The sequence below is a fragment of the Bactrocera neohumeralis genome, chromosome 2, assembly GCF_024586455.1.
Source record: "Bactrocera neohumeralis isolate Rockhampton chromosome 2, APGP_CSIRO_Bneo_wtdbg2-racon-allhic-juicebox.fasta_v2, whole genome shotgun sequence".
NCBI classification, from domain to species: domain Eukaryota; kingdom Metazoa; phylum Arthropoda; class Insecta; order Diptera; family Tephritidae; genus Bactrocera; species Bactrocera neohumeralis.
Genome location: NC_065919.1, coordinates 14,855,235 through 14,867,762, shown reverse-complemented (window position 1 = coordinate 14,867,762; position 12,528 = coordinate 14,855,235). Strand labels below are relative to the sequence as shown.

General features: G+C 33.4%; 1 protein-coding gene across 1 annotated transcript in view; it reads right to left on the bottom strand.

Annotated features, from left to right (window-relative positions):
- LOC126767348 (extended synaptotagmin-2-B) overlaps window positions 1–10,525 on the bottom strand; it is a 51,468-nt gene extending 40,943 nt beyond the window's left edge. The window contains exon 1 of the mRNA XM_050484923.1: window positions 10,285–10,525. The gene's annotated coding sequence lies outside the window, so the exon portion shown is untranslated. The remainder of the gene's footprint in view (window positions 1–10,284) is intronic.
- Window positions 10,526–12,528: the final 2,003 nt, after the last annotated feature.

The window sequence follows — 12,528 nt, the reverse complement described above, 5'->3', positions numbered from 1 at the left end:
AAATTGTTGCCTATGGGTAAATTCAATCTTTCATTGCAAAATCGGGACCAAATATAACTACTGAATTGGACGCTGGTCTCAGTGATCGAACCAGCAGAACTCTAACATCTTGAGCAGTCTGCAGCTATCTGACCAATAAAGAAAAAAGCTTAACAGAAGTTGATAAAAAAAAGGAAAAAATGCTCTACTTTAATTACTACTTGGGGGACGTAGTGCAGGTCGCCTCCCAGTAGGTGCATCCTGGGTAACGCTAAACGGTTTACCGGATTATAAGTAGGATTAGAGCTTTAGGATTTTGGTAGTACCCTGGGCTGGTGATTGCAGCATTCTGTCGCCTGGGTATAATGGGGTGACACTCATCACAAATGGCTAACGGGCCAATGTTGCAACCGTCCCCATTCCGTTAAAACCCTGGAAGGCCTCAGAGTACGTTCCCCATCCCCCGTCGTCGTTACGTTGGCGTGGTAGGTGTAAGTTGAGATCACTCCTTCTTTGCGCTGGTCGGCTCTGAACGCACAGCCTCATAAGGGCGTGTATCAACCCTCGTCTTGACTTCGTTATTGAGACAATCTTGGGACCATTAAAGGTGATTAGCTTTCCGGGGAACGGATAGCGGCTTTGAATGGTCAGGTATCTGAGCAAAATGCTAACACACGCGAGTGGGCCATGAGGGTACTGAGCGTACTTACCGCCTAAACCAGCGGTAAAGCGACAAAGGTCGCTCCAGGAGGAAGCCATATTTCCAAAAAGATTGCGAACAGGAACTCGACCAACTTTTAGCGCAATCGTTAAAAACGTAGGCTCAATAGAGCTAGGCGTGTTCGACTGTAGTAGGGAGTATGGTACCATCTTCCGCGAGGAATGGAAGAGAATGGTGGCGGCCATCTCCTCAGTCTTCCTAGGGGTAGTTAAAGGAAAGCTTAGCCCAGATACTGCAACCCGTCACTACTCACGCATGTCTGGAGAGTAATAAGGGTGGAGAGAACCGACGAACCATATCGGCAAGCGCTGATTATGCTAAATGCAGAGTCCGTCGGTTCTCTCAGCAAAACCAAGGGAGCCATAAGCTGTGGGTTCGAATGGGTCGTACTCAGGATAATCCCGACGGATGCCAAGGCTGATGGCGTTGATTCTTCAGATGAAGATGGTCAAACGACCATGGAGAACGACCCGAGTCTCTCTGACATCGCGAGTTGTGGCGACTCCGTGTTCAGTCTCGAACATCTGTTTGAGGTGGTGCGCAGGTACGTCGTTAGACAATGAGTCATAGTTTCAAGACTACGCTGAAGGTGTTGTGACCTCTCGGCCGCTCACCTTAAAACAGTTTGTGACAAAATTACCGCTGTTCGATCGAGTTATCCTTATTCAATTAAAATTTAATAAATATCCGCCATGGAATCAAACTTCCACAAAGTTTTGCAACTTGGGGCGTAGTTGAGTTTGGCACATGTGAAAAACAAATTACTCGAACTTAAGTAAAAAAATGCTACTCCTCAAGCTTATCACTTGACAAACTATCCATTTTAATAATCTGATAGCCACCGGTGGACAAGGAATGCCAACAAATTTGCACCAATTCAAATATTAACATTTTATCATTTCCTTCCATTCCGTTCTGTTGCAACTTTAATGAGAAGCGGAAATCCAAGTGTGCATTATTAAATCAACAAAGCGGAAGCAACTCAACCAGCAGCAAGTGAAAGTGGAAGTAAAAGTGAAGGCGAAAATTACCTTATTCTCTAATTTAATGGCAATTAAATGGCGCTCCATTCGTAGAGCAGCCAAGTCGTGCTGGAAACTATGCGCCTCGCAAGAGCCTTATATGTGCTGTGTTGGGCCAATGGCAGGCATTAACTGTATAATAAAATGTCGGAGATGCATAGGTGATGAGTAAATGTATGTGTGTGTGTGTGTGTGTTTGGGTAAGAATTTGTGATGAATCCATGACGCAGCTACAGCGCACGGTATTTGTTGCTGAGCATGTGAACAACCGTTATTTCATTGCTTTCACTCACTTTCACACACTTGCAAGTGCACACGTGGTAAAACATATGAGCGTATGAGTAGCCTATTAACTTTTCAAGAGCTATTAAGAAAGTGGCGCACGTGCAGGGCAGACCTCCCAGAAAGAAGCATAATTTTCATTGATATTTGTACACAAGTGTATTAATATTAAGCTATATTTTTGTAACAATTTTAGAATTCAACGAAATTAAGTGATTGTTTTTCTACTGCGAATGAGTGTTCGTGAACTAGGAAAAGAGTCAAAGATTCGACACATCTATTTATTATTTAATTTATTTTAAAATTCCGTCCTAAAATATTTTTATTTAAAATAAGTTGATATGGAAGACTAAATTTAAGGATTAAGGTTTTAAGATTCCCAGATTTTTTGGTTCATAACATCAGGAATTGAGGTAGTTTTCAATCGAACATCAAGAAAAAATGTTAACTGCGGCTGCACCGAAGCTGCAATAGGGGCGCTACAAAGTATACCGTTAGGGACAGCAAACGCCGCCATATTTTTTCCCGCGCTTTTGATATTTATCTTCAATAAGGTTTGTAATTTAATCATGGCCTCGATTTTAAGTCCAATTTATGGTCGTCAGATCCACAATTGAGCGTCTAATGGAAAAATTTCCACAGGCATAGTACAAAATGCGGATCAATTGAGGGAAACACTAATCAGTCTCTCACACGTCGTTCTCAAGCGTTGCACATCTCAGTGACGTCGATATGGCGAATTTCGCGAAAAGATCTTGGTCTACATCCTTAAAAGATCAAATTGACGCATGAACTGAAGCCGCTTGACCACCAGAATCGTCGTATGTTCGTGAATTGGACTGAGCAACAACTTGAAAATGATTCGGATTTTCATCGAAAAATCATCTAAACCAATCAGGCTCATTTCTGGCTGAATGCCTTCGTTAATAAGCAAAATATGCATTATTGGTCAGGCAGCAATCCAGAAACACTCCATTGAGTGACCATTGCATCTCGAAAAAATTACTGTTTGGTGTGGTTTATGGGCTGGCGGCGTTATTGGGAGGTACTTCTGCCGTGATGATTAAGACCGGCCCGATACTATGAATGGGAATCGCTAACGCTCAATGATAACTGAATATTTTTGACCCGAATTGGATGATATGGACTTGGACAATATGTGGTTCCAACAGAACGGCGGCACAAGCCACATAGCGAATGTCACAATCGATTTATTGTTAACCAAGTTTGGTGAACGTGTTATCTCACGAAATGGCCCATTCAAATGGCCGCCTCGTTCGTGCGATTTGACGCCGTTAGACTATTTCCTTATGGGGCAACATCAAGTCCATGATCTATGCCAAGAAGCCAGCGACGATTGATGAACTTCGTACGAATATCGAACGTAATATTGCAGCAGTATCGGCCGCTTTATGCTTGTGTTCAGCGTCTGGACTTCAGCAAGCGTGAACATGGTGGCCATGCAAAAGGAATCAAGTTCCATACATAATGGCATCAAATGTGCTTTTGCAGGTATAAATAATTTTATTGATATCCCAAATCGTTTTTGTTACTTTTGTAGCGTTCTTTCTTTATTTTACAGGGTCTGCGACGATTCCTTCTGGATGCCACGAACTTCGTGGAAAACTTAATATACCCAATCAAGGTAATAAAATGTCTAATTTTTCTGTGAGTACGCGCATTTTGAGTTAAAATTTTAGCTAAAGCGATTTATCGTTTAACGCCAGTATGTCCGCATTCATTTTAGCTGTCTTACGAACATTGAATCCTACTTATTTTTAGCGAACCCGCAAATGAATTTGTTTGACCTATAGAGACTCACTTGTGATAAGGATAATCAGTGGCTGTTTGCAGCTAAGCAAAACTAGAACCAACAACCTTATTAAGAGTGTCTCATTCACTCAGAGTTTTGTTTACAGAACTGATTTTGCGCTTTACTTTTCACTACAGTCCTAACCTTAGGAACAGTACCTGGCAACAAAAATGGCGCGTGTCTTATTTATCTAAATTCCTCGCTATTAAACGTAATAAAAAACGTATTTTAATTTCAGCGTTGAGTTTTTACTTTCCTTCAGGTCTTTGTAGAGATTTTCATGCCTACTCTTGAGTACACACACACAGTGAATATACATACATATATTTACAAGAATTGCCTTTCGTTACCTTTGCGTGCAATATTGTTTACTTAAGCAATCAGTTTAACTTTTTCGAAGGAAGTACATACAAGTATTTGCAGTTATGCATGTTTAAGTGCACTTAAAAATATGAACTTCCGCAGGCATTGCGCCAAATTAGTTAGAAATTGATTGTATTCAGAGGCTAAAAGGAAATGCTTTCATGCAGACGGAAGTGGAGCTCGCTATGAGAACGTGTAATCATGTGCTGAGAATAACATGTGATTTTGTTATTATAATTATTAGTCACTCAAAAATTGATTTCATTTTCTAAGCTTGCCTTGTTTGCTTTATGCATTTTTTGGCCTGAGCAATACCTTTCAAATCACACCAAGAGTTTGACTATATTTTGCTTCAGACATTTTATATTGAAACATATTTTCTAAATTATTGAAGGTTATATAAACAATTTGTTACACCATTCCCGTTTTCCAACGATAAAACACCAATACATAGCAACAAAAGTCTCTATGAAAAGTAGTGGTGGCTTTATCTTGGTATAAGTCCAAATCTGTAGCCAGAAGTTTATGGTTCTGATAATTTAATTCAAATAAAGATTTTCGACCGAGGTTTTAGCGCGAACCATTACAAAAAAAAAAAACAGTGTTGCCACCTGTTGAAAAATTTCTTAAGTTTAAAAGGTATACGATAAATAAGAACTACAAGATTTTGTGGAAGCTACAACAAAATAATTACGGTGTTGCCACCTACTCGAAAATTTAAAATTTAAAAAGGATGCAAAAAACTAAAAGATTTAGCGAAAGCTATCAACAAAAAAATATGGCGTTGCCACCTGCTGAAAAATGTTTTTAAGTTTAAACGAGATGCGATAAAGAAAAACTAAATTATTTAGCGAAAGCTACAGACAAAAATAAAATGGCGTTGCCACCTGTTGAATTTTTTTTAAGTTTAAACAAGATGCGATGACGAAAAACTAAAAGCGAAAACTTAAACTAAAAATGTATGACGCTGCCAGCTGTTGAAAAAGTTTTTACATAAAAAATATGGCGTTGCCACCTGTTGGAAAATGTTTGTAAGTTTAAAAAAGATTCGATGAGAAAGAACTAAAATATTTAGCGAAATCAACGAACAAAAAATGGGGTTGCCACCCGTTGAAAAAGTTGTAAGTTTAAAAAAGGTTGTGGAGGGGTACTGAGTGAATCTGAAGTAATAACGATACACGTTAGCATAAAATTTTACAGTGAAATATTTTGGTCAAAATGAAATTATTTTGCTTTTGCTCTTTATTTTTTAACTATTTTGTTATATAAAATTTACTCAAAAAAATAATGTATGTCTGGAAAGACTAATACACATTAACTCGTTAGCTATCATCTGTTGTTTTCATTTTGAGGTGAAAAAATATATTAAAATAAAGTATTTTTTTGCTTTTTCTGCATTTAATTCACTTAAAAAGCTTTGAAGCATTCGCGACCATCGGTCTTCATATGTAAGTATGTAGCCACGCGACTCAGAGGGTTAATAATATTTAATTATTTATGTGTATACACCGCTGAGCCGGTCAGTGGCCTGTGCGCTTGGTGACAGGTGCGACATGTTGCAACACAATGGAATAATGGCAAATTTGCCATGCGATATAAGCACAATTAAATATTATCCTTACACACCCACACACACATACGCAACTAAATACAATAGAAAACACAAAGCACAATGGCATTAAGAAAAAAGTCACAAAAACAACGAAAATAAAAACACATTCTCGCACAAGTGTCCGAGTGTTTTTCTCATTTTACAACAAATGTTGTTGTTTTCGCTCATTGCTATTCATTTGTGTCGCCGACAGCTGTTGTTTCCGCTCAGTGATAAGTAATCTGCCACGCATTACAGCAATAGCTAAACGAATTAACAAAACAACAACAAGCAGAGAGTTGTAGACACGCAGCTGCTTGGATTTGGAGATTTGTAAAGATTTCGGGGCTTTTGTGTAAAGAACCTTTTCTGTTTGCCATTTCGCTCGTTGCCATGGAAGGCGCAAGTGGGCGGCCAAATGAGCGATTTGTGTGCTTTGCGCGCACTTATAAAACATAAAATAAATCGACTTTTGGAAAATAAACATTTTATTGTTTCGGAGAAGTTTTGCGAAAGTGATTTCAAATAAATATTGCAATGAAGCCGAAATTCTTTTCATGCACGATTGGCGAATTTGCTTGAGAATTTTAAATTGCTTACATGCATAGTTTTGTGCAAAGTTGCAAAGGTTCACCCGAAAACGTATTTTTTGAGAGGATTGAACTTTGTACGGAGATCAAAAACTGTAGTTCCTTTCAAAATAAATATTTTTACTTATACTAAGTCTTAAAATACAGTTAAAATATACCATAATATGTGTACAAATTTCTGGATCAATAAATTTGAAATTTTTCTCAGAAAAAATTCTGGAAAATTCGCATTTTCGGCCTTGTAACTGTATATAACCCCTTAACACTAAAGTTGGTTCGGTTGGGACCCGGTTTTTGCGACATGGTTGAGTTTTCCAAAACTGTTTTATACCACTAAAAAAGCAACAACAATAATGATATAAGCTAAAAATTTTAATAACAATAACAAAAATCATTGCAACAACGACAATAAAGATCTTGTCAAAAAAATTCAATATCTCGTGGAATAAACGCTTTTTATATAGCAAACCAGTGCTATCAAAACTTTTAAAGCAACAAAAGTTTATGTTGACGACCTTTGGAAATATTTACTTGGAAATTAAATTTTTTGCTATGCTTACATTTAACTCATTACTGTAAATTAAAATCAGCTCGATTAAATTTTTACGCATGGTTGCACAAAACAGTGCATTCTAAGTAGTGAGAAGTGATTTAAATTAAAGTCCGTTTCACTGATTGCTATTTTTATACCCTGAACAGGGTATATTAAGTTTGTCACGAAGTTTGTAACACCCAGAAGGAATCGTCGGAGACCCTATAAAGTATATATATAAATGATCAGTATGTCGAGCTGAGTCGATTTAGCCATGTCCGTCTGTCTGTCCGTCTGTCTGTCTATATATATACGAACTAGTCCCTCAGTTTTTAAGATATCGTTTTGCAAACGTCATTTTCTCTTCAAGAAGCTGCTCATTTGTCGGAACGGCCGATATCGGACCACTATAACATATAGCTGCCATACAAACTGAACGATCGGAATCAAATGCTTGTATGGAAAACTTTCACATTTGACAAGATATATTCACGAAATTTGGTATATATTTTTTAAAGCAACAATGTAATCTCCGAAGAAATTGATCAGATCCGTTAACTATAGCATATAGCTTCCGTACAAACTGAACACATAGTTGCTAACAGAAATGCACCTGTGAAGGGTATTTAGCTTCGGTGCAACCGAAGTTAACGTTTTTTCTTGTTCATTTATCTTTCAATTTCTAGACTAAATTATTTCGACTGGCTTTCTTCTAAGCTGCAATTCTTTGCAATTTCGGGCTTTAAATGCATGTCAAATATATTTGGCATACTTCTAAAATAATCTTCTATTTTCAGATATTCTATTGGAGTAGTCTTGTTTGAACGCATATTGATGAAGGTCAACAATTTTTGAAAAAAAAGTGAAATAGTTGGATAAAACCCATTGAAAAAGTAAGATACAATAACAAAAATGTAAGGAAAAATAATTTGCGGGCATTTAGATGTCGGAAAAAGGAAGAGGATGGGATTACATGAAACTGGGTAAACTCGGGTAAAGAACAGCCTTTTTTCCACATTTTTTTTCTCATATAAAAAATTAAATATTTTATTAAGAATTTTTTATTGTTACAAACATGCACTATTGACAAGGAAATTCTGAAATTTTTGGTAAAAAAATATTTTAAGCTCGGCCATTGCGACGCCATTTTCGGTGAATAAAGATACAACCGCGTTGGTAGTATAACTCCTTACAGGGTCATCTAAATTGTAAAAATACGTGTTTTAGTTAAAACCTTAACTTAGAACTTGGACGAAGGAAAAAAAACTGAAAATTGAATTTTTGGCAGATATTTTTACAAAAAAAAAATATAATAAAATTTCAGTGAAAATTTCGCGATATTTTTTTTTTTCAAATAGTTGTAAATGAAAAACAAAATATAATTAAGAATTGTATCTGAAAAACGTGTGTAAAATTTCATGAAGATCACTTGAGGTTCTAGAGAAATCTTGCCAACTGACTTCAAAAATACAGTTTTGAGAAAAACGCGTTTAAAAACGGTGCATTTACCTAGCTAGGCTCGAGAGCGCACAAGTTATCAAGGCTGCATCTCCGAAACTATTACTCGGATCAATTTAAAAAATTAGGACAACATGCTAGAGATATTGTAAAATTTAATAGGTCAATAAAATAATCGATTTTTTTGAAACCCGTAAACCCTTGTAACCCCTTAAGCGTCAAAACAGTTTAGCTCATTTTACGTCAAAGCTATGAATTATATAGTAAAAAGTTACCTGGCAATGTTGTAGGCAATGAAAAGAGCTATAACTTTTGCTTAAAGAATTTTTTCGCAAAACCTCAAAATTTAAGTGAAATTTTTAAATAACCAAGCTTATGTATTTTACATTTATCCTTTACAAAAAAAAAAACATTTCCTTCGCGAAATACGGATTTAAGGAAGCATGTGTTTTATTACATCCACAATTCTTAATAACCCCTTCATGTCTTCGCTTCATGCTGTCCACCTGAGTTTGTCACCATTCCTTTGGGATTGAATAACAAGCCTCTTCAATTCCAGCCCCTAAATCATCAAAACTTTTGATTGTTTTGCTTGCTATTTTGATCTTGGCATCATTCTTTAATTTTCAATTGGATTCAGATCCGGGCTTTACGCAGGCCAAACTAATATTATGATTTTTCATTGTCGAGCCAATGCTTTACTAGCTTTGCGGTGTGCTTCGGATCATTGTCTTGCATAAATGTCCAGTTTTTGGGCTTGGATTCAAATACAAATGGCTTTATTTTACCATTTATTCAAACAATTGGACCGACGCCATATCATGAATACTTCCACCGCCGCTGTGCTTATAACTTTTTTTGGTATACCTAAAGTTAAGGGCTTGACTTTGTGAGTGACCTGAAAATGTAGCTCCATCTGAACCCATTATATTTATATTGATTTCGTCGGTCCAAAGCACGTTCCTCCAAAATTGTGCTGGTTTGTCTCTGTGGGCCTTTGCAAATGTTAGTCGAATTTTGATGTAGCGTTTCGACAGGAGTAATTTCTTCCAGCTAATTCGTCCAAAAATTTGACCTTCGTTGAATCGTCCTCATACAAGCTTTCTGAACACGTCCACACCATATTCGTCAATAACTTTGATAATTATTTCTCTGACTGACTTAAAAGGATCGGCTTTGCTCTACCGTACTATGGTTCTATCAACACTAATATTGATTTTACGTCGTTTTGGTTTCTTGGTATCTTTTTGTTGAGACAAGATGGGTTTTTTTTTGTTGCTTAAAGAGCATTTTATACCGTTTTTCGGGAGCAATGCATTATTTCAGCAATGTACCAAACACACTGCAATTTTTTGATATAAAACATTTATTTTCTCACTGACTTTTATACTTAAAATCACAAAACGTCCCTAATTTTTAATAGAAAATTCTAACGTCAAAACATCTACCTTTCATTTGTCCTCGTTTACACTTCGACTGTATAATTTTTTCAGTTTTAATTAATTTGTATTATTTCACTAATTTTACTCTTTAATATCAAACTGATTTTATGTTTAGATTTTTGATAAAACAGCACACTTTCCAGCAAAGACAGTCTTTCTCACTTTTCGCACACTTGTCGCCATCCAGGCGCCGCCTCGTAATTGACATCACGCCCACGACAGACTCCCAAGTGTTTTACGGTTTGCTGAAAGCGCCCATTAGATATTGCAAATACACGCACACATACACACCTGCTATACATATATATACGTATGTGCTTAAATTAAATATTTATTTAGAATACACGCACAAAAGAAAATCTAAAAAATAAAGAAATCTTGCAAACACAGAAAAACATAAAAATAACACGAATTGTATGTACACAAATACAAGTTTCGCGCAAAATTTTTGCCGTTACGCTTCATTTAAATCCATTTGAATGATTACTCACATTTTCTTACTAATTTTGCTTTTACGCTTCAGCTTGATGCCGTTGAAAAGTCTCCGCGGAAGTGAAATAATTTATAGGAAATCTGTTGAATATTGATTTAACTGCACATGGGCGCGCGCTTTTTAAGGCTTTACAGCTATCTACATATAGTTATACATATTTATTTGTTTTTTTTTATTGAAATATTAACAATGACAAGGCGACACTCGCGAGCAGGGAAAAGACGCGTCAACCACAGACAACAAAGCGAATTCAACTGAAATAGAAAGTAATGCAAATGCTTTGGCTCAGCTGCGGAAGGCAGAAGACACCGCTGCGACGGCAAAGAGATGAGCAAAAAGACACATAATGTCACATGGTTGACCTATATAGCCGATTTGAGTGTGTTGTTGCACTCAAAAGGGATTTTCAGTTGCACTCTGTTGTTTGAGTGATTTTCACAAAGGGCAAATGTTACTTATACGCACTGTTGAGCTTTTGGCTGTTTGATGGCCACTGTATTATTAGAAGTTAAGCTGCGCTGTTGCAACAGTTTGAGAGTAATTGTTTAATTGTTCCGGGTTTGTGTCAAGGGTGGGATGAAATGTGATGAAATATATGAAATAAATTAAAATAAAATAAAATAAAATAAAATAAAATAAAAACAAAATAAAATAAAATAAAACAAAATAAAATAAAATAAAATAAAATAAAACAAAATAAAATAAAATAAAAAATATTCTAATATAAAATGAAGTAAAATATAAAACCAAAAAAAAAATAATAATAATAATAAAATTAAACAAAATAAAAATAAATTTTAAATAGTAAGAAAATAAAATAAAAGGAATTAAAATAAATTAAAAAAGAAGAAGATCAAGAGAAAATAAAACTAGTTAAATTAAAATAAAATTCAATAATTTAAAAAAATAAAACGATATGAGCGTATTTAAATAATGCAATTAAACAAAATAAATTAAAATGAATAAAAATAACTTAAAACAAAAACTAAAAAATACTAAAAAAAGAAAAAAATAGAATAAAATGAATTAAAAAAAATTTAAATACAATAAAAATATGTATTAACAAAAAATGGAAATAAAATAAAACAAAGTAGAATCAAATAAAATAAGATAAAGAAACAAAAATAAAATTAGGTAAAAAAAAAATTAAATCAAATAAAAAAAAATTGAAATAAAATGAGTCAAAATAAAAATAACAAATATCAAAATAAAACAAAGTTAATTAAAATAAATAAGAACAAGTCAAATTAAAAAAAAAATTAAATGAGCAATAAAATAAAGAAATTAAACAAAATAAGATAAAATTAATTAAAATTACTTAAAACAAAAATAAAACAATTAAATTAAGCAAAATTAGTTAAAATAACGTAAAACAAAAAAATAGAAGTAAAAAAAAACTAAAATACAAAAAATAAAGTAAAAAAATAATTAAATAAAACCAAATAAATTAAAATTAAATTAAATAAAAAAAATAAATAGAATTAATTAAAATAATGCTTTAAAAAAATTAAATAAAATAAAATTTAACAAAATAAAAATGAAAAAAAATTTTGTCCGCGTAATTAAAATAAAAAAATAAATAAAATTAATTAAAATAACGTAAAACAAAAAATTAAAAGTAAAAAAATATGAAAATCAAAATCAAATGCATTAAAAAATTAAATAAATTAAAATAAAATTAATCAAAATAAAAAAATCAAACAAAACTAAATAAAATAAAACATGATAAAGTACAAACCGAAAATAAAATTAAATAAATTAAAATAAAATAAAATACATAAAACTGAATTTAATTTATTTTAAGGAAAACAAAGTTTTGAAAATGCGATTAATTGATTAAAATATAAATAAAAATTACTATATTAAAATGAAATTACATAAATAAATTTAAAAATATATACATATGTACATATGTATATAAAAATAAAATATAATAAAAATAAGTGTTCTTTAGAATTATAATAGATATGAAATAATATTAAACATAAATATTAATAAATAACATATAAATTAATATAAATAAATTTAAAAAATAAAATAAAAGCAATTAAATTAAATTAAATACGAAATATAATTAAAAGGAACAATAAAGAATTAAACAGACAAAACTTTTGAGGCATTTTTTTATGAGAAATTTTATTTTTCTATATAAATTAAAATACAAAATAGAATAAAGGAAATTTTACGGAATTTGTTGTACTCTAATAATTGGTGCTTCATTTTGGCAAATTTTGACTTCCCT